The 22648-nt window shown below is 48.5% G+C and overlaps 1 long non-coding RNA gene across 1 annotated transcript; it reads right to left on the bottom strand.

The window, feature by feature from the left end:
* Positions 1 to 9885: 9885 nt before the first annotated feature.
* Positions 9886 to 21752, bottom strand: LOC112442744 (uncharacterized). Its single transcript, XR_003031042.2, has 3 exons — positions 21173 to 21752; positions 18434 to 18581; positions 9886 to 11526 (listed from the first exon to the last, which is right to left on the bottom strand). It is a non-coding gene; the product is annotated as an uncharacterized lncRNA (long non-coding RNA).
* Positions 21753 to 22648: the final 896 nt, after the last annotated feature.

Genomic DNA, 22648 nt, shown 5'->3' with positions numbered 1-22648 from the left:
ATCAGAATGGGGAAAAATCTTGCAAATGAAGATACCCACAAAGAATTCATGCCCAACACATAAAAAACAACTTGTACAGCTCAATATAAAAAAAAATCCAATACAAAATTAGCCAATGATCTAACTGCACATTTCTCCAAAGATGCCATAGAGATGGCCATAACACAAGAAAAGATGCTGAGCATCACTAGTTCTCAGAGAAAGGGAAACCAAATGTACAACGGGGTATCACCTCACATTGACCAGAACAGCCATATCGAAAACCGAAATAAATCCTGCAGAAGGTGTGGAAAGAAGGGAACCCTCCTACAGTGTTGCTGCTGCTGCTGCTAAGTTGCTTCAGTCGTGTCCGACTCTGTGCACCCCCAGAGACGGCAGCCCACCAGGCTCCCCCGTCCCTGGGATTCTCCAGGCAAGAACACGGGAGTGGGCTGCCATTTCCTTCTCCAATGCAGGAAAGTGAAAAGTGAAAGTAAAGTCTCTCAGTCATATCTGACTCTTAGCGACCCCATGGACTGCAGCCTACCAGGCTCCTCTGTCCATGGGATTTTCCAGGCAAGAGTACTGGAGTGGGGTGCCATTGCCTACAGTGTTGGCAGGAATATAAATCAGTACACCCACTAGGGAGAACATTATGGAGGTTCTTTAAAAACTAAACATAAAAGAACCAAGTGACCAGCAATTTCATACCTAGGCGTAGATCCAGAGAAAACCAAAATTTAAAAAGCCACCTGCACCCAAGATCATGGCAGCACTAGGTACAATAACCAAGACACAGAAGCAACCTAAGTATATGAGGACAGATGGATGGATACAGAAAAAATGGGGTACATATGCACAATGCAATATTATCCAGACACAAAGAAGGGTGAAATAATGTCATTTCCAGTTACAGGGAAGAAACTGGAGATGATGGTACTAAGTGAGGTAAGTGAGAAAGATTGACAAGTATCATAGGTCATCACTTACAGTGGAGACTAAACATAGATACATATTAACTTCTTTACAAAAGAGAAACAGCCTCACAGACTTAGAAAAGAAACTCATGGATACCAAAAAAGAAAGGCAGAGGGACAGGGAGTAATGAGCTGGTTCAGATCAATATATACACTTTGAAGCAGGGACTGAAGGGCTCTTAACAGTCACAAGGCCAACAAGGCTGTAAATGATACCTGCCCTCAAGAAATGTCCTGGAATCATTGGAAAAGAATTCCAAACAGGGCCAACTTTCAAGAGGTAACTTGTAATCACAAAGTGTAAAGTACGAAAAGCACAGGGAAAGACGCTCCACATCAATGATTATTAAATCAACGCCAATCAAAACCTCAACGAGGCACCACCTCACACTGGTCACAATGGCCATCACTGAAAAGAGCTACAAAGAGTAAATACTGCAGAGGATGTACAGAAAGGGGGATCTTCCTACAAGCTTGGTGGGAATGTAAATGGTGAAACCACGATGGAAAACAGCACAGAGGGTCCTTGAAACACTAAACACAGAGGTATCACATGATCCCGCAATCCCATTCCTGGGCTTAGGTCCAGAGAAAATCACCATTCAAAATGACACATGCACTTTGATTTTCAGGGTAGCACTATTACAGTAGCCAAGACACAGAATTCACCACTGACAGAAAAATGAAGACTATGTGGTACATCTATACACTGGAATACTACCCAGCCATAAAACAGAACCAACTACTCATACTGGCAGCAGAAGGATGTACCAAGAAATTATCATCCTAATGGGGTAAATCAGGGAGAAAAAGACAGATATCCTGCGGGAGCACATTCAGGTGGGACCTATAAATTCATCCCAATGAGCTGGTGACCAAAACAGAGACAGACTCACAGACGGAGAGAACCAAGCTATGATTATCAAAGGAAGTCAGAAGGGAGGGATAAATTAAAAGAGTTTGGGATGAAAATAAACAAACTAATAATATATATCAAGTTGATAATGAAAAAGGACCAACTGAGTAGAAGAGGGAACTCTACTAAACAAAATGTAATAACCTATATGAGGGAAAAAATGGAAAAAACAGTGTGATGGACCCTGAAATGCGCACTTCAACAGGGATTAAGATGGCAGATGTTATGCGTATGTGATCACAAATTTTTAAAACTTAAAAACAGAAAATAATTCACGAATGAAATAAGATGTACAGCTGTCCTAATAATCTAGGGATTGAAACCATAAGAATAAGCTATGCATACACTTGGCAGACTGGCAGACAGGAAAGTCACAGTATCAAATACCAGCAGGACATGGAGCAATGAGAAGCCTGGTTCCTGCAGGGGTGCAACCCCTTCTGAAACTGTCCTACCTCAGACCACAGGGTCCAAGCGCACATGGCCCCACAATGATGCTCCGACTTGAACATAAGCCCACGAACACTGCGCCAGGATACACAGGCATGGACTCTGCACCCTCAGGAGCTAGACCCGAAACCAATCATGGACACATCGCTGAGACACCAGGGCACAGCCAGCATGCACAGCACACCACGCACAGAGCTGGGGCGAGGCGAGGCTGGGCTGCCTGCCAGGGGGAAGCGACACGGACAAGACCACGGGCTCAGAGTCAGATGACAGTAACCTGGGGGGGGGGGGAGGCTGTGACCAGAGAAGGGCGCTCCTGGGTGTCCGCTCATCATGTTCTGTTTCTTGATCTTTATGATTATTGTATACGTGTACACAATGTAATCCTTACTATGTAATTAAAGCTTGTCATTTTTCTTTATTTAAAAGAGAGTCTCCCAAACAAAGTAGAAGAGGACCTTCTTCTCTCAGGAAAGAAATGAATGGTTTCTACCCATGAAATCTCAATACCCAGGCTGCTCCCACCACCAAGCTTGACGACAACTCCGTTGAGCAGGGAATGGGAGCCACGGCACTCAGAAAGACCCCAGCACTGCAGTCACAGGTCACGGCTTCTGAGGAGCCCCAGCACCTGCTCACACTTCTCGGTTGTCCTGGGAGGATGCTCTTGGCCTGGTTGCTCTGGCACAGCTCCATTTCTGGGAGAGAAAGCAGAAGCGTGCAGAGAGGAAAGGTGGGTTCAGGCCAACCCACCTCCTTCTATGCAGACGATGCCAAGGGCCCTAAGAGAGGATGGTGAGGCAATGGAATCCAGCCTTCCCGCCTGAGGCCTGACCACACTAGGACCCACGTGTCTGGTGCCACCAAAAGCTTATGAACACCGAGGGAGTCTATCAACAGTCTGTAATAAACTATATAGGAAGGCAATCCAAAGCTGAACAGATACATGAATATGTATAGGTGAAAAACATTTTGTACACCTTCAGCCCACATCACCCACCTTGTAGAAAACGTTACTACAATAAGAAATACAAGTTAATTTAATTTAAAAAAATGAGACAAGTTTTTTGATGTTTATTCTGTCAAATTACACTCTTATTTACAACCCCAAAACAAGACTTCCAATAAAGTTCTCGTTCCAGGATAACCAGAGCAGCTCAGAGGAAATCCTTCCACCTTGTGGCCATTCCCCACAACAGCAACAGCAAAATGAAAATCATGGTTTATGGGCACTTAATAATCACTTAATAATTGTTTATGGGCACTTAATAATCTTCCCTGGTGACTCAGACAGTAAAGACTCTGCCAGCAATGCAGGAGACCCAGGTTCAATCCCTGGGTCAGGAAGATCCCCTGGAGGAGGAAATAGCAACCCACTCCAGTATTCTTGCCTGCAAAATCCCATGGATGGAGGAGCCTGGAGGACCCCCATACATGGGGTCACAAAGAGTCGGACACGACTGAGCAACTAACACACAATATGCACGACTGTGGACTGTGATGATAGGTACCCTCAAAAACACTCAGGAGGAACTAATCACACAAAGATGAAAAAAAGTGCAAACTATCAGAAGAAAATATCAGTAGGTAAACGCAATTTACAATGTTCAAAGAAAAAAAACTCATGAAAATTCGCACAATATGGGGAATTAGTAGAGGCAAAGACATCAAATTGACAATGAGGTATCACCTCAGGAATGTCAGCAGAGGCCATCACCAAAAAATGTGCAGACAAGAAATGCTAGAGTGGGGCTAGGGAAAGGGGATCCTCCCGTGGCGCTGGTGGGCTCTAACTGGTAACAGCCACTACCAGGACCACTATGGAAGTGCCTTTAGGGCGTCCCTGGAGGCTCCAGTGGCAAAGGATCAGCCTGCAAAGTGGAAAACCTGGGTTCAACCCCTGGGTCAGGAAGAACCCCTGGAGAAGGGTATGGCTACCCACTTCCGTATTCTTCTTTTTTCCCAATTAATTTATTTTAATTAGAGGATAATTACTTTACAATATTGTGATGGGTTTTGCCATATATCAACATGAATCAGCCACAGGTATACTTATGCCCCCCCAATCCTGAACCCCCTTCCCATCTCCCTCCCCACCCCTTCCCTCTGGGTTGTTGCAGATCACCAGCTTTGGGTGCCCTGCTTCATGTACTGAATTTGTACTGGTCATCTACTTTGCATATGGAAATATACATGTTTCAATGCTATTCTCTCAAATCATCCCACTCTTGCCTTCTCCCACATAGTCTAAAAGTCTGTTCTTTATATCTGCGTCTCCTTTGCTGCCTTGCATGTAGGATCTTGGTACCGTCTTTCTAAATTCCATATACATGCATAAATATATAGTATTTGCCTTTCTCTTTCTGACTTACTTCACTCTGTATAACAGGTGCTAGGTTCATCCACCTCATTAGAACTGACTCAAATGTGTTCCTTTTTATAGCTGAGTAATATTCCATTGTGCATGTATACCACAACTTCTTTATCCATTCATCTGTCAGTGGACATCTAGCTTGCTTCCGTGTCCTAGCTGTTGTGAATAGTACTGCAGTGAAACTTGGGTACCTATGTCTCTTTCATTTCTGGTTTCCTCAGGGTGTATGTCCAGCAGTGGGATTGCTGGGTCATATGGCATTTCTATTCCCAGTTTTTTAAGGAAGCTGCACACTGTTCTCCATAGTGCCTGTACCAGTTTGCATTTCCACCAACAGTGTAAAAGGATTCCCTTTTCTCCACACTCTCTCCAGCAATTATTGTTTGTAGACTTTTTGATGATGGCCATTCTGACTGGTGTGAGATGTTACTACATTGTGGTTTTGATTTGCATGTCTCTAATAATGAGTGAAGCTGAGCATCTTTTCATGTGTTTATTAGCCATCTATATGTCTTCTTTGGAGAAATGTCTGTCTAGGCCTTTTGCTCAAGTTTTGATTGGGTTGTCCACTTTTATAGTATTGAGCTGCCTGAACCACTTCTATATTTTGGAGATTAATTCTTTGTCAGTTGTTTTGTTTGCTATTATTTTCTCCCATTCTGAGGGCTGTCTTTTCATCTTATTTACAATTTCCTTTGTTTTACAAAAGCTCTTAAATTTAATTAGGCACCATTTGTTTATTTTTTTATTCATTTCCCTTACTCTGGGAGGTGGGTCATAGAGGATCTTGCTGTTATTTGTGTTGGAAAGGGTTCTGCCAATGTTTTCCTCTAAGAGTTTTATAGTTTCTGGTCTTCCACTTAAGTCTTTAATCCATTTTGAGTTTATTTCTGTGTATGGTGTTAGAAAGTGTTCTAGTTTCATTCTTTTACACGTTGTTTTTCAGTCTCTCAGTTGTGTCTGACTCTCTGCAACCCCATGGACTGCAGCATTCCAGGCTTCCCTGTCCTTCACCATCTCCTGGAGTTTTTGAAAACTCACATCCATTTAGTCAGTGATGCCACCCAACCATCTGGTCCTCTGTCGTCCCCATCTCCTCCTGCCTTCAGTCTCTCCCAGCATCAGGGTCTTTTCTAATGAGTTGGCTCTTCACATCAGGTGGCCAAAGCTTTGGAGCTTCAGTTTCAGCATCAGTCCTTCCAATGAATAGTCAGGATTGATTTCCTTTAGGATGGACTGGCTGGATCTTCTTGCACCCCAAAGGACTCTCAAGAGTCTTGTCCAATACCACGGTTCAAAAGCATCAATTCTTCGATGCTCAGCTTTCTTTATGTTTCAACTCTCATATCCATGCATGACTACTGGAAAAACCATAACTTTGACTGTACAGACCTTTGTCTTCTCTCCATTGTCTAAGATAAGGTGTCCATAAATCCATGGATTTATCTCTGGACTGTCTATTTTGTTCGAGTGATCTGTATTTCTGTCTTTGTGCCAGTACCATACTGTCTTGATGACTGTAGCTTTGTAGCATAGTCTGAAGTCAGGAAGATTGATTCCTCCAGTTCCATTCTTCTTTCTTAAAATTGCTTTGGCTATTTGGGGTCTTTTGTGTTTCCATACAAATTGTGAAATTAGTTGTTCTATTTCTGTGAAAAATACTGTTGGTAGCTTGAGAGGGATTCCCTTCTAGGCATGCTCTTCTCATGGGGCCATTCAAAATTGCCCAGGATTCAACAGCCACTCAGACCAAGAACGGATACTTCCTTCTGTGGAAGTTCAGGGGAAATCATCTGGCTAGGCTCTTGTTGAATTGGATACAGTGAAACCAGCAGAGCCGCCCACCAGAGACAGATGAGGAAATTCTGGTAGTTAGTAAGTCTGCACAGCAAACAGGGAGCCCTGGCTGTGCTTGGCAGCCCTCCTTCTGTTTTGATCCCCTTCCCAACATGTGAGTACCTTTGACCTCTGAGCGCAGCCCTCTGATCTATCTATTACAGGGGCCTTGTCAGGCTTTACAAATAGACAGGCAATAAAATGAATTTAACCCTGAAGCAAGCAGCTCAGCGAGGGAGATGAAAACATCAGAAGCCAAGCTGATGTTGTGGGGTGGGGGAGAGTGGCGGTTAGGAGGCTGAGTCCCACCGCGGCGGGTCCATACGGACCCACACAGACCCGCACCCCCAGGAGGAGCCGGCGCCCCCCCCTCCTCCCCGCCCCCCGCCCCCCCGCCCCCCCCCCGCCCCACCCCGCCCCCCCCCCCCCCCCCGCCACACACACACACACTCCCCCCGGGGCCGCGCTCGCTGGGCAGAGGGAGGGCCCTGGTGAGCAGCGACCCTCCCTCGCCGTGCTCTTCAGCGCCCCGCCACAGGGGAGGGGGCCCGCAGCACAAGGGACGTGTCTGCAGCGCTTACTCGGCACGCGCGCACCAGAGGACGGTCGGGGCTTGGACGGGGCGCCCCGGAGCGGGGTTCTGGGTGGGCACGGCCTCCCGGGGAGGGGCGGAGGGGCTGTTTGCCCCGCCCTCCCCTCCGGCACCTGCCATGCTAATTCGGGCCCTTATCTTTTGGTCCAAACAAGGATAAAAGGAGGGTGGCACCCCACTCCCTCCAAAGTCCTGCCCTTCCTGGGAGTTGAGTGCACACACAGTTTGTACGGTGGGTCCAGGTGTGAAGGCTCAGTTGCCCCCTTGGTTCCTGCCTGCTCTGTGTAGGGAATGCCCTCCACTCGGGAAAGCAGCTCCAGGCGAGTGGAAAGAAGGAAGAACTGGTGTAGGTTGGGGCTGGCGCTCCCGGTGAGGATGACTGGGGTAAATAACTGCCAGGGCCGCCAGTATCAGGGAACAAGCCGAGGATGTAGGGAGCCCAGGCTGCAGATCCGGGTCCACGTCACCCCCAGGTGGCTCTGGGTGGAGCTGAGAGGTCGCGGCCCTGGACTGCCAGCTGCCTGTCCGGAAACTGCCTCCTGGAGGGGTAGTGGGCTGGAGCTGAACTCGGCTGTCGCCCACGCAAGCGGGGGCTGGAAACGTCATGCAGTTGCCTCCTGGGAGTGGCCGGACCCAAGGGACCCATGGGAAATATCCCCTGGCACTGCCATCCTGCTTAGGACAAGGCTCCGCGGCTGGAACCAAGGCCCCACAGCTGAGAGGCAGATGGAAGTTGGCACCCCTCACGCTGGGTCCGGAGGCGGACAGTCCAGGGCAGGTCCAGGAGGCTCCTGTCCCTGACACCCTTTCCTCCAAAGGAGGTGCCTCGTCCCCACGCGCAGGACAGAGAGAGAAGGAGGAGGATCTGCTTCTCTCTCCTAGGGCGGATTCTAGGGCTTGTGCAAACCACTCCCTTCCTGTCTGGAGGGAGAGCTTGGTCGCACAACCAGCCTCGCTAGGAGGTGGGAGCTCTGTAGTCCTGGGAGGGCACATGACCTGCTAAAGGTCGGCCTGAACTCTGGGAAGTGCACGAGACTGCTGGAGCCGCCTGGACGCCTTGGCCCCATCGCTTCCAATGTTCCTTCACAACCGCCTCACTCTGTACCTACAGGTCATGTTTTATGAGAGAGAAAGTTGCATGAAGTGAACCCTAATTCAGGAATCAGTTGAAAATCATGGGCTGCCGGGTGCCTTTCATGAGTTTTGCTTGCAGATTACTGGCGGGGTTGCCTTACTGAAGCTGGAACCTGGAGGCTTCCCTCAGCCCCCACAGAGCTCATGGGCCTCGGCAGCCGGAGGCGTCCTGTCCAGTGGAAGGCGCCTGTGTTCATTCCCTGCTCCTGGCTTCTCTGCTCCCTCAGTCAACAATGAGGTTGACCTGAGGCAGCCATGGCCCAGCCAGCCCGGCCCAAGGCTCATAGAGGAGCAGCCAGTCTCTTGAGCCCAGTGTCTGTCATGGGAGCCGACTGCCTTCCAGCCCTGAACTGAGGGGTGTTTCAGTTTGGAGACACAGAACACAAAGCACCAGCCGGGGTGGTCCTGGAAGAGAGGGGGCCAGCCCAGCGCCCACTCCCCAGCCTCAGTCCTGTGTGCGCCGGACACTCCAGCTTCGTCCTGCCCGGATGCCTATTCTCCAGTCCCTGTGGTCAAACCCGTACATGGGGACCCACTTCCTTCAAGCAGCTGCCCTGACCCCACCCCTGCAGGGAGCATGTACTGTGTGTCCTCCTCGGTCCCTGGATGGGTGACTGCACTGTCACTGGGTCCGTTTCATCTTCCCAGCTGGACTGGGACCTGCACGGTGGGCCTGCAGGGGGCGGCCACAGAGGACCCCAAAACCCCCGTGAGGAACTGGGACTCACAGGGAGGGGATGAGAGCTGCGGACAGACTTCAAGGAGTGCAGCACTGGTTAACCGCACACTGGGCTGCTTGGCGCAAAGAAAGCCAGAACTGGGAAGATAAAAGGTTACAGCAGGGCCCCTACCCCGTCCCAGACCTCTTGCTTCCCAGCCTGCTCTCTGGGCCTGGAGGACAGTCCTCTCCAACTGGTCTGGCGTGGACCCATGGGCAGCGTCACTGCATGGTGACAGCCGAGCACACAGGGCCCCCGGGCCACATGCAGCCGCCCAGGGCTTCCAGGGGGAAGCCCCGGACACAGACACACAGCCTCACCACCTAAAGTGGAAACACCTGGTTCCCGGGACTCTGGAACTTAGTATTTTAAAGGCCCTTTTTCTTGGCCCTCGCCCTTCTAGGTTGCTGTGTCTCCTCCTGACTCCTCCCCCTGGGACGTGTGGCTCACAGGAGCATCCCCAGGATGGGGCTGCTCCACCGCCCATTGTAAACAGGGGAACTCGCCATGGAAAGGCCCCCTGAGCGACAGTCAGGAGACAGCTGCGCAGGGACGGCCATGCCCACGCCGCCTTCTCTGCCTGCCCATGCCGCCTGGTTCACAGACTCTGTTCTCCTAGTAAGGGCCTCGGAGATCCCCTCGGTCCTTCTGAAGTGTTCTGGAACACAAGTGCAGGAAGCTAGCACACACTTTCCATATTCCGGTCCTGCAGTGCGGCTCAAGTCTTTCCCCTTCACGACCACACTGGCAGTGTCGGGAGTCACTGTGATAATTTTCTTAGATCGTTTTTCTGTTTAGTTGCTCTGATTAACTCCAAGGACCACATGCCTACACGCGTCTCTAACTGGAGCATGCACGGCCGCAGTTCCAGGCACGGGGGACGCAAAACAGAGTGTCTGTGATACAGCTTCCCGGGGCATCATGTTTATTTCCGGTGCTTTAGAAGGACCGTCCCCTCCTCTACTCACTTGGAAGAAAGGACAGGGAAGAGGTGGGGAGGGGAGAAGTGCTGCAGGAAAGGCCGTCCAGCCTCCCACAGTCCAGCCCCCACCCAGATGGGACCAAGGGGTGGGCTTGCATCAGGGTGGCCTTTCCTCTTGTCCCCAGGCAGTGCCAGGCCGACGTCCGAGCTGGCCAGGTATTTTGAATACGATGCTTCTGAAGGCCGTGGTGGTGTGGGACATCCTCCTGATTTGAATCTGGGGCAGAGAACACCCCCGTGTTCTCCTGGACCGTGTTCTCTCTCCCCAGGCATCAGGGTACACACAGCGGGCACTGCCTACACCGCCCCCAGGGTGCACCCAGCCCTGGCCTCCAGGGGCCCAGGGTTCAGCATCTTCCTGCCCTCCACTTCAATGCAGGGGGTGTGGCCTGACCTTCCTCCCTCGCTGGCCATGGGGAATTACCTTGGGCTCACTTTGTGATGAGGATTATGGCTGGGCAGTCTACAACATAAGTGCTTTAAAGTACAGTTCTAGAATCTCCCAGCCACCCCTACTGTCTCTGGCTGTGGCTGGAGCGGTGCTGGGACACTTGGGCTGCCCAACATTGGGGGAGCTTCTGGAGGGCGACACACCCAGGGCAGCCGGTTCCTCTGGGGCCCCAGGCCTGCTGGTAGAGGAGGAGCCCCAGGTTCTCACCAGGGCTGGGGGTGTGGGCCTCTGACCCCCCAGGTTGGTCCCCTTCCCCCTCACAAAACTGCGCGGGGATAAGCGGTTCATCCTGGGCACCCACCTCAGGGCCCAAGAGGCTCAACCTGTGCTGAGGTCAGCAGAAGGGGAGGGCCTCAGGGTGACAGGATGACCCCCACCGGGGCTCCTATCCCCCTGTATATCCTGCATGCAGGACACATGCAGAGTCCCTTGTATGGCCCCACCCCAAGCCCATGGTCATCACCTGTCACCCCGGGAGTCCTCGTCACACGGCAGCTCACTGGATGGCCTGAGTGGCTCCTCCTGGTCCATGTTCACTCACGGATGCCTCATGGGTCACTTCAAGTGACCCCTTCATTGTTGGGGTCAATTATTATCATTGTTTCAGAGAGATTTTTCTATCTCAAGAGAGGGATAAAGTGGGAACATGGTGTTGCCCACGCAGGATCCGCTGCTGCAGCTCCCAGAAGTCCAGTCCCATGAAGGGCAGGGACCCAGGCCCCATGAGTACAGAACCACTCCCAGGCTCCACGCGTCTAGGTGAGTGGCCATCACAGAAGGTGCTGAGTGGGAAAGTCTGTGATTCTTATACTCAGCTCAGCATCAAGAAGTAGGGTCTCTGGCGTCAGGTCTCTTCTGCAGGCGACACCTTCTGGTGGCAGCACTGCCCAGCAGGCACCAGCTCCTGGGACAGGCTTTGGCCGCCTCATCTACCCGGTGGCCACCATGCAGTAAACAGTCAATCATGTCTTGTCCACTTACATACTCCGTGACAAGGAGTAACATTTATTCAGTGTCAAACACCTGGAGGAGCTTTCAAGACCCTGATGCTCTGGACTTTGCAAGAAAAGTCTCTGGAGGCTGAAGGAGTTCTGCTGACTCTTGTTAGTGGCCTTCCTGAAAAGAAGACCACCCTCATCATATTTACCTCAATAAGGTCATCAGCAAGTTCATCATTAGAAAGCTTGGGAGACCAGGAGACAGTGGGTTGACTTATTCAAAGCACTGAAGGAAAAAATAGTCAACCAAGAATCCTGTGGCTGGCAAAATAAGAGATTTCTTTAGCACTAGGCCTGTTTTGCATGAAGGACACTGGACAGTAACTCAAAAACAAGTGTATATAAGGGGAAAATAGGAAGTAACCACACAAGCCAAAAGAAAGATTGAGAAAAGATGTGAGATCTTAAGTTTACATCTCAGGCTGGTCCTCAGCTCGGAGACTGCCCACAACAATTAGAAGCACAAAAATAGTATCAGTAACTTTCACAAACAGCAAACCCTGGGGAAGAGGGGGAAACTTATTTCCAGAGTTACCACATTATTGCACTCAAAAGTCTAATTTTCATCAAAAACTATCACAAGGAAGAGGAGCAACATCAAAATGGTGGAACAGGAGATTTCTACTACCTTCCCCCAAAGAAAACCAATTTGGACGGCCACCCACAGACGAGACAGCCTTTGTGGGAAGCCCAGAGTCCAGGAGTGGGTGCCAGCACAAGGCTGGACGAAAACAATCAGATACTGGCTGCATTCAGCAGGGTGAGAGAAACAGCCTGAGTTTTCCATGTTGCCCCTCCCCCAAGGGGACAATTCAGGACTAAACTAGACCTTCCTGGTCTGAAAAGCCTGCATGGTAAGCACCCACCTGATGCCTCCCCCCGCACCCTTCCCTGTGGATGCGCTCACAGCCATGAGAATGCACTCAGGCAGTCAGGGAGCCTGAGCAGAAAACTGGGTCGGCAGGCCTAGGAGAAACCACAGAATGGACCACCGAGCAGGGCCCTAGGGAAAGCAAAGGGATACTGTCAGCCAGGCTCTGCAGGATCCAGAGAGGGCACCTGAGCTTCAGCGTTTGCCACAAGATGTGTGGGGCAGGCATCCCCACAGTAACGATGTGAGAATTCCTAGCACAGCCCACAGAGGGTGTTTCTCTCCTGAAGTCAGCCAATAAGGGCTGGAATAGGTCACTTCTCTTCAGATGTGAAGACAGCAACACAAGGCTTCAAGGAATATGAAATATCAAGATCAAGATATAAAATAAATAAGTCACAGGGAGGTAGTATACAGCATAGGGAATACAGTCCATAAAATTGCCGTAACTTTTAATGACGACAAAAGGCTCCTGGACTTATCATTGTGATCAATTCATAATATATAAAAATGTTGACTCACTATGCTGTACACCCCAAACCAATATTGTATGTCAACTACACTTCCGTAAAAAAATCTTTAAAGAAATAAAATTTAAGGAAACATGACACCCTCAGTGGAACACAGTAACTGTCTAATAACTGACCGCAAAGAAATGGAAATCTGCAATTTACCCAATAAATAATTCAAAATAACTTTTAAGGAATCTCAGTGAGCTAAAAACCAGAGGATAATCACTAAAATTCAGCAAACAATACATGAACAAATGAGAAGTTCTGCAGGAAGAAAGAAATCATTTTAAAAAAGAATTATGTAGACATTCTCAGGCTGAAGAATACAATGGATGAAATTAAAAATGCAATGGACAACATCAACAGCACAATGGATCGAGAGAAAGAACTCGTGAAGTAGTAGATAGGACCTTGAAATTATTCAACCAAAGGAGAAGAAAGATAAAAGAATGAAGAGTGAAAAAAAAAATCCTGTGAATCCTGTGAACAATCTAAGAAGTATCAGAGTCTCAGAAGAAGAGAGAGACAAGAGGTCAGAAAGTATATTTAAAGAAATAATGGCTGAAAACTTGCCAAGTCTGGGGAGAAATTTTGATATCTGAGTTTACAGAGCTAATAGGTCATCTGAAAATTTCAATACACAACAATCTTGTCCCTATTTTTTAACAATACTGTCTAAAATAAAAGATAGACTTTTAAAGCAACAACACAGAAAAAAAAGTCTATCTCATACAAGGGAACCCCTAGAACGCTATTAGCAGAGTTCTCAGCAGGAAGTTTTCAGGCCAAGAGAGTGGGATGATATAATATTAATAAACATTCTAAAAGAAGAAATACTGCCAACAAAGAATACTTTACTGTTGGGGGCCAGAGTGAGGTACTCCACCCGTGGCAAAGGTCATGAGGAAGGAGGCTCGACATACGCAAAGGCGGGATCGAGCCTCAGGAGTCCCCCTGGAAATCCTCGAGCATCTACCCCCATAACCAGAGCCTGCCTACTTTACTACTTTGTGCTCTCACCTACACCTCTGACTTTACAGGGGGCTGTCCCCCACCACCTCTTTCGGAGAAGGAGTTAACTTAGAGCTCCAGTTAATAAAAACTCCCGGGTGTGACAAGAGTGTTTTAACCTACAAACTCCTCTGAAGGTTCTCTGGCCTGCCTGACAGGCTTGTCCAGCCACATATGATCGCTCACAGCCTCCCAACCGTGAGAGGCACGAGATGCTTTAAACCTTCTAAAAACAGGTTCCTTAGAAAAGTTAGAAAACTACTAGTTTAAGTATAATGGGCTGATTAGAAATTGTATTGGTGAAGGGTTTTTTCGTTTGTTGAGCCAATGTTTGTTGCTAAGTCTCCATATCCCCTGCCTGCCTCCCCTGCCTGCCGGGAGCCGGCGAGAGACATTCCGCTCGTGACAAAGGTCATGAGGAAGGAGGCTCGGCATACGCAAAGGCGGGATCGAGCCTCAGGAGTCTCCCCGGATATTCTCGAGTATCTTCCCCCAAAAAACCAGAGTCTGCCTACTTTACTGCTTTGTGCTCTCACCTCTGACTTTACTGGGGGCTGTCCCCTACCACCATCTCGCTCTCTCTGTCAAAGAGTTCAGCTCCAATTAATAAAGTTCCTGGGCAATTAGGAGTGTTTAAATCCAAACCCCTCAGATGGCTCTCTAACTCGCCTGACAAGTTTACCTGGACTCCTGCAGCTATGCATATGATTGTTTACAGTCTCCCAGCCTCCAGAGGCATGAGAAGCTTAAGATATTCAAATAGCTTAGAGCCTCTCAGAGAGTTAGAAACTGTCAGAATAAGACTAGTAAAGGATTTCATTGATGAGTCAATGTTTGTTGCCAAGTTTTCACATCCCCTGAATTGTATCCTTGAAGATGTATTAATTAATAGTTGGTATGTAGAAAAAATAAGTAGTGGCCTTGGTGTTAGTAACTTTAGACCCTTAAGGTAATAAATTCTTTCCTTTGTTGTAAACCCATTACACATCCACCCTATAGGAATGCAATTTTATCTTTGGAAGATGGCGCCAACCTTAAAATAATTACTCTTAGAGAAAATAAGTCTTTGTTGATAAGTCCTTGTCAAGAGTCATAAAATGTTAGTAGGCCTTCTGGCCAGAAGATGATGTAAATCACCTAAACCATTTGTATACGATAAATTTGCAGGAAAGAAACCCTGGTTTTTGATAAGAATCAAAGACTGCTGACTTTGCATCCCCTATAATCCTCTATGTGTAACTTAGGGTATATAAGCCCCTGTTGAAAATAAAGCTACGGGCCTTGCTCACCAGCGCTTGGTCTCCCCATGTCATTCTTTTCACATTCTGGCTGAAGTCTCCATCTGGAGCGCGGAACCCACCATGCTTACTAATTATGCCTGGGCTTCTAAGACCCACTCGAGAAGGTGTCTAGGGTGAGGCACCTTCCGCTATTCGAGAGGGCGCCTGCGGCCTACGTAAGTGGTGCAAACTTCTTGTCTTGAAGTTTTATTGGTCTCCCGCATAAACCAAGCTACTCAGCCTCTTTTCTCCACTGAATTTCCCTACTGAGATATCCTCATTCTATTATTCTTTATATCTCTAATTAGCATATAAATAGTCACCTAGGCCGTCTCTCCTTCGAATACCCTGGATCAGCTGGGGCTGGTCCCTGGCACCTGCCCTTACACACATTAATGAATATATAGAAGAAATAAGTATTAACCTTTGATATAAATCACGTTAGACCTTAGGCTAAGTAAATTCTTTCCTTAACTAAAACCCACTATAGCCTCACCCTATAGGAATGTAACTTTATTTGGGTAGTGTCTGTTTTAAGAATAATCACCCCTGGAGAAATAAGTGTCCTGGTTGACTGACCACTGTCACAAGGAGAGGGTCATAAATTGTCAGCAGGCCCCCCTGGCCAGAAGATGATGTAACACCCCTAAGACCTCTGTATACATTTGTATGAAGCACCTGACTTTGATAAAAGTCAGGACTGCTGACCCTGCGTGACTTTTGCATAACATCTCAGTGTATAAAAGTAGACCACGGAAAATAAAGAATTAGGATCAGTTTCTCGAAATACTGGTCTCCCCATGTCGCTCTCTCTCTCACTCTGGCTGAGTCTCTATCTGGAGCGCGGAACCAGCCATGCTTACTAATTATGCCTGGGCTTCTAAGATCCGACCAGGGAGGCCTCAGTGTCTCCTCTCCTTCGGGAGAACGGAAGGACGCCTGCGGCCTACGTAAGTGGTGCAAACTTCTTGTCTTGAAGTTTTATTGGTCTCCCACGTAAACCAAGCTACTCAGCCTCTTTTCTCCACTGAATTTTCCTACTGAGCTATCCTCATCCTATTACTCTTTATATCTTTGATAAAATATTTAAATAAATAGGTCGCCGATGCCGTCCCCGCTTCGAATACCCTGGATCAGCGGGGCAGGACCCCGGCACTTTACCTGGTAAAGTGTTCTCTCAGAAATGAGGTAGAGGCTTTTCCAAACAAACAAAAGCAGAGGGAGTTCATTACCACTAAAAGCTGAAAGGAGTTCTTCAAGTTGCCTTGAAAGGGCATGATACTCATATGAAAACAGAGGATGCAAGTAGATAAAGATAAGCATGTAGTCAAATTCAGCATATGATGTTGAAGCTGAAACTCCAATACTTTGGCCACCTGATGCAAAGAGCTGACTCATTTGAAAAGACCCTGATGCTGGGGAAGATTGGGGGCAGGAGGAGAAGGGGACGACAGAGGATGAGATGGTTGGATGGCATCACCAACTCAATGGGCATGAGTTTGGGTAAATTCTGGGAGTTATTGATGGACAGGTAGGCCTGGCGTGCTGCAGTTCATGGGGTCACAAAGAGTCGGACGCAACTGAGCAACTGAACTGAACTGAATGCTGAATATGGTTGTGTGTTAATCATTTAACTCTAATATAAATATTAAAGGACAAAGGTAGTAAAAGTAACTATAGCTATAAAATTTGTTAATGAATACATGATATAAATAGAGGTAAATTGTGGCATCCAAAACATGAGGGGGGAGGTAGAGGTTTAATATACAATCAAAATTAAGTTATCAGCATAAAATAGATACATCTGTAAGGTGATTTATGTAAGCCTGGTGGCTCAGTGGTAAAGAACCTGCCTGTCAAAGCAGGAGACATGGATTCAATCCCTGATCCAGGAAGATCCCCTGGAGAAAGGAATGGCACTTCTCAGTAAAAACCCACTCCAGTATCCTTGCCTAGGAAATCCCATGGACAGAGGAACCTGGAAGGCTACCGTCCATGGGGTTACAAAGAAGTCAGATGACCTGGAGATATACTGGGCTATGGCTAATGGAAGTTCTTGACTTACATTCTTACTTATGACCTTACTAATAACTGATAGCTATATTTTCTATGTCACTTGCTTCAGAAAATTGTTTCTGATATTACCAAATACGTAACTGAGCCTCTGATAAAATGATGCGTGCATGCTAAGTCACTTCAGTTGTGTCCGAGTCTTTGTGACCCCATGGACCACGACCCGCCAGGCTCCTCTGTCCATGGGATTCTCCAGGTAAGAATTCTGCAGTGGGTTGCCAGACCCTTCTCCAGGGGATCTTTCGAACCCAGGGATCTAACCTGCACCTCTTATGTCTCCTGCATTGGCAGGTGGGTTCTTTACCACTAGCACCACCTGAGAAGTCCCATAAATTATCATATGATCCAATAATCCCACTACTGGACATATACCCTGAGAAAGCCATAATTGAAAAAGACAAATGTACCCCAATGTTAATTGCAGCATTATTTACAATAGCCAAGACACAGAAGCAACCTAGATATTCATCAACAGATGAATGGATAAAGAAGTTGTGGTACTATACACAATGGAATATTACTCAGCCATAAAAAAGAACACATGGGAGTCAGTTCTAATGAGGTAGATGAACCTAGAGCCTATTACACAGAATGAAGTCAGAAAGAGAAAAAGAAATATCATAAATTAATGCATATATATGGAATCTAGAAAGATGGTTCTGATGAACCTATTGGCAGGGCAACAATGGAGATGCACACACAGAGAACAGACTTGTGGACACCAGGAGGGAAGGCGAGGGAGGGATAATTCAGAGAGTAATACTGAAACACACAGCACCATATGTAAAATAGACAGCCAATGGGAATTTGCTGTAAGACTCAGTAAGCTCTAACTTGGTGCTCTGAGACAACCCCAGGATGGGATGGGATTGGAGGTGGGAGGTTAAAGGGAGGGGACGTGTGTATGCCTAGGGTTGATTCATGTTGATGTATGGCAGAAACCATCTCAGTATTGTAAAGCAATTACCTCCAATTAGAAATAAATTAAAATAAAAAGCATCTCTATTAACTCAATGTCCTCCAAAAAAGGGCGTCCCTGGTAGCTCAGACAGCAAAGAATCTGCTTGCAATGCAACGGACCCGGGTTCAATCCCTGGGTCAGGAAGATCCCCTGGAGAAGGAAATGGCAACCCACTCCAGTACTCTGGCCTGGAGAATTCCATACACACAGGAGCCTGGGTTCATGGGGTCGCAAAGAGTCAGACATTCCAGAGACAATGAACCAGTAGGTTACACATAGATGGCTAGAAAGAGATTTTTTAGGTGGGATTGGCTCACATGATGATGGAAGCTGAGAAGTCCCAGAAGCTGCCATGCCATCTGCAAGCTGGAGGCATGGGAAAGCCAGTGGTGTGGTTTCTCTCCAAACCTGGAGGCAGGAGAACGAGGGCAGTAGCAGCACAAGTCCCATTCTGAGCCTGAAGGCCTGAGAACCAGAACCAAAGGCAATTTTAGGAGACAGAAGTCCAGGCTCAGAAAACAAGCTCCATCCTCCACCCTGTCACCCCCCTAATCCTTCAATGCTCCTTCCCCCCACCCTGCCTTTTTGCTGTCTCCAGGCCCTCAGAGGACTGGGCAAAACCCTCACTGATGACCATGACCCTTTCCAGAGTCTCTGAATTCAAATGCTAATCTCTTATGGAAACAACCCCACAGACACACCCAGAATAGTTTTACCAGCCTTCTGGGCATCCCTTAGCCCAGTCAAGTAACCATCTCAGCACTGAACTCTGCAGTCTAGGTCCACTCCCTGCTGCCCACACTGCCCTGCTGGCCCAGTCCCCCCAACACTGCCCGCCTTCCTCCCTCTGGGGAGCCCCTTTTGGTCCATTTTCCTTTCTTCCTGGGCCTTTTCCTGACACCAGCATCCACCCCACTCTCCTCCATCTCCCTCCTTCTGTTACTGAATAACACAAGTCCCTGTGCCTAAACACAGTTCAGTTCAACTCAGTTGCTCAGTCGTGTCTGACTCTCTGCAACCCCATGGACTGCAGCACGCCAGGCTTCCCTCTTCATCACCAACTCCTGGAGCTTACTCAAACTCACGTCCATCGAGTCGGTGATGCCATCTAACCATCTCATCCTCTGTTGTCCCCTTCTCCTCCCACCTGCAATCTTTCCCAGCATCAGGGTCTTTTCCAATGGGTCAGTTCTTCGCATCAGGTGGCCAAAGTGTTTGGAGTTTCAGCTTCAGTATCAATCCTTCCAATGAATATTCAGGACTGATTTCCTTTCGGATGGACTGGTTGAATCTCCTTGCTGTTCAAGGTACTCTCAAGAGTCTTCTCCAACACCATAGTTCAAAAGCATCAATTCTTTGATGCTCAGCTTTCTTTATAGTCCAATTCTCACATCCATACATGACTACTGAAAAAACCATAGCTTTGACTAGATGGACCTTTGCCAGCAAAGTAATGTCTCTGCTTCTTATATGCTGTCTAGGTTAGTCATAGCTTTTCTCCCAAGAAGCAAGCGTCTTTTAATTTCATGGCTACAGTTACCATCTGCAGTGATTTTGGAGCCCAAAAAAATAAAGTCTGACACTGTTTCCACTATTTCCCCGTCTATTTGCTATAAAGTGATGGGACCAGATGCCATGATCTTAGTTTTCTGAATGTTGAGTTTTAAGCCAGCTTTTTCACTCTCCTCTTTCACTTTCATCAAGAGGCTTTTTAGTTCTTCACTTTCTGCCATAAGAGTGGTGTCATCTGCATATCTGAGGTTATTGATATTTCTCCTGGCAATCTTGATTTCAGCTTGTGCTTCATCCAGTCAAGCATTTCTCATGATGTACTCTGCATATAAGTTAAATAAGCAGAGTGACAATATACAGCCTTGATGTACTCCTTTCCCAATTTAGAACTAGTCTGTTGTTCCATGTCCAGTTGTGTTTCTTCTTGATCTGCATACAGATTTCTCAGGAGGCAGGTGAGGTGGTCTGGTATTCCCATCTCTTTAAGAATTTTCCACAATTTGTTGTGATCCACACAAAGGCTTTGGCATAGTCAGTAAAGCAGAAGTAGATGTTTTTCTGGAACTCTCTTGCTTTTTCTATGATCCAGAGGATGTTGGCAACTTGATCTCTGGTTCCTCTGCCTTTTCTAAAACCAGCTTGAACATCTGGAAGTTCATAGTTCATGTACTGTTGAAGCCTGGCTGGGAGGATTTTGAGCATAATTTTGCTAGTGTGTGAGATGAGTGCAACTGTGCAGTAGTTTGAACATTCTTTGGCATTGCCTTCCTTTGGGATTGGAATGAAGACTGACCTTTTCCAGTCCTGTGGCCACTGCTGAGTTTTCCAGATTTGCTGGTATATTGAGTGCAGCACTTTCACAGCATCATCTTACTGTAAAGCTTAGTAAGGCCAAACAATACTAAAACATTGGAGTCAGGGGCAGAGAAAGGTTTGTTACAGGGCCATGCGAGCAGAGGGGTAGCTCATGCCCATAACCCCCAAGTTACTAAAAGTTTTCAGCAAGCCTCTTTAAAAACAAAAGGTGAGGGAGGGGAGTGGTTAGTTGTTGAAGATTTCTTGCTGTCAGATCCTTTGTTCCTGAGGTCAGATCATGGTCTGGTAATGATGTTCCTGTAAATTGCTACCAAACGATGTTATTCTCTGTTCTGACAAGAAAGGGCAAGGTCCCAGGGCACAGCTGTCACCCTCCAGGGTCCTGGCCCTGGCTAAGAAGAGGCAGAGCTCAGCTCACAGCTCCCTCAGAGCCAGTCCCCATAGCCTGCCCAGCTATCATCACTGAGGCAGCCAGGCACCCAGCCCAGCTGGCCCTCAGCCACCCAAAGGGGGATAGACCAGGTCTCTCAGACTGCGACCCAGGCAGATGGCCACTGCTACCAGCATGGAGGCAAGGTTTAGCACTCAAGGCCTCAGCCTCGGCTAGCGGGTGGTCTTAGCGAGGGCTCTGGAGTCCTGCAGGACACAATCCCCAGCCTGTTCTCTGGGGCCTGCAAGGCCAGGTGAGCTGGAGGGCTTCGGGGAGAAGGCCAGGATCCACCTCTTACCTCACTCTCCTCTACCTCAGGACCGCCACTCGTCTGACTCCTCTAACTGTCACTCCTTAACCGACGGTTGCTTGTGGGCGGGGCTCACTGCTGCACTGCCCAATGACTGAGCAGGACTCTAATGGCAGCTCACTGACAGTTGGTTGCCAGTGGGCGCCATCCCCCAGGCATCAACCAATGGCTGAGCAGGACCTGCCCTAACGGTGCAGAGCGATGATACACAGCAATGGCTGCTCTGCTAAGGGCGGAGCTCACTGAGCTCTGCTACACTTCCCCCTCTCTTTTCTCCTCAGCTCCCCACCCCCAATCTGGACATTCAGGGGATGGAATGAGGACGCCATCACCCAGAAAAGCACACTGGCCAGTGGGAATTCGAACACCAACGGGGTGTCACAGGAGAGGGGCCGGTCTGGAGGTGCAGGGGCCTCTCTGAGGGGTGACGTGCAGGGGACACTGGAGAGGGGCAGGGCCTGGCTGTGGGAGGAAGAGGGGTTTCTCAGGAGAGGACTGGGGTCCAGGGAGGGCCCGGAGGGGAGAGGCTAGGAGGCGGGGAGAAAGCCCACCCCCCAGAGGGGACCTGACATGTGTGGGCTCAATCAGGAGACCCAGGTGGCAGGCTGTCCACACGGGCCAGAGTGCCAAAGGGCCGGTTGGGGATTTAACAGAAACGGCCTGGTACCTGGGGCGGGGCAACCCTCACCTGCCCTTCTGGAGACTGCCCTCAGCCTGCACAGGCCAGTCAGTGTGTGGTTTCCTGGATGATGCAGCTCCTGTGGAGCCTGTGAGATGACACTGAGCTGGGAGCGGGGGAGATGCCACCCAGGACCTGCAGGGAGCGTCCAGCTCTGCAGGAACACCTTGATAGCTCTGGCAGATGGAGGCTCCCACCCTGACTCCACCCCCACGCTTCCTGCCCTACTCGAGCCCTACTCCCCCCCTGCTGGGCCCCCCAGAACTAGTCACCCTCCCACTGCCTGCACCCTGGGCCAACTCTCATTCCACAATAAGGAAAGCCCAACCATATGATTTGGGGCATTGGGTATTATATCAATTTTCCAGTAGAATCTATGCCACAGTAGAGGACCTGGTTTCCCTGAGGGCCAGCTGTCAGGAGGGGTCCCATGGAACTTTCTGTGTTTGGGGAAACATCATTGTTACACCGAGGATGACCCACAGTCTGGCTCTGCTGGAGCCCCTTACGGAGATGAAAGCCAGCCACTCATCTCGGCATAGTAAGTGAAGTCAGTCAGAGAGAGAAAGACAAATATCATGACATATCACTGAAAACGGGTTTATAAATTCATACAAATGAACTCATTTACACAGCAGAAACAGACACACAAAGTTAGAAAATCAACTTAGGTTTATTCAAAAAAGTATTATGTGTGTGTAACTTGCTCACTCCTGTCCAACTCTTTGCAACACCATGGACTGTAGCCCGTCAGGCCCCTCTGTCCATGGAATTTTCCAGGCAAG

Source organism: Bos taurus, chromosome 19 (assembly GCF_002263795.3).
Source record: "Bos taurus isolate L1 Dominette 01449 registration number 42190680 breed Hereford chromosome 19, ARS-UCD2.0, whole genome shotgun sequence".
In the NCBI taxonomy this organism is placed as follows: domain Eukaryota; kingdom Metazoa; phylum Chordata; class Mammalia; order Artiodactyla; family Bovidae; genus Bos; species Bos taurus.
The sequence above is the reverse complement of the archived record's forward strand: the minus strand, read 5'-3'. Positions and strand labels throughout refer to the sequence as shown.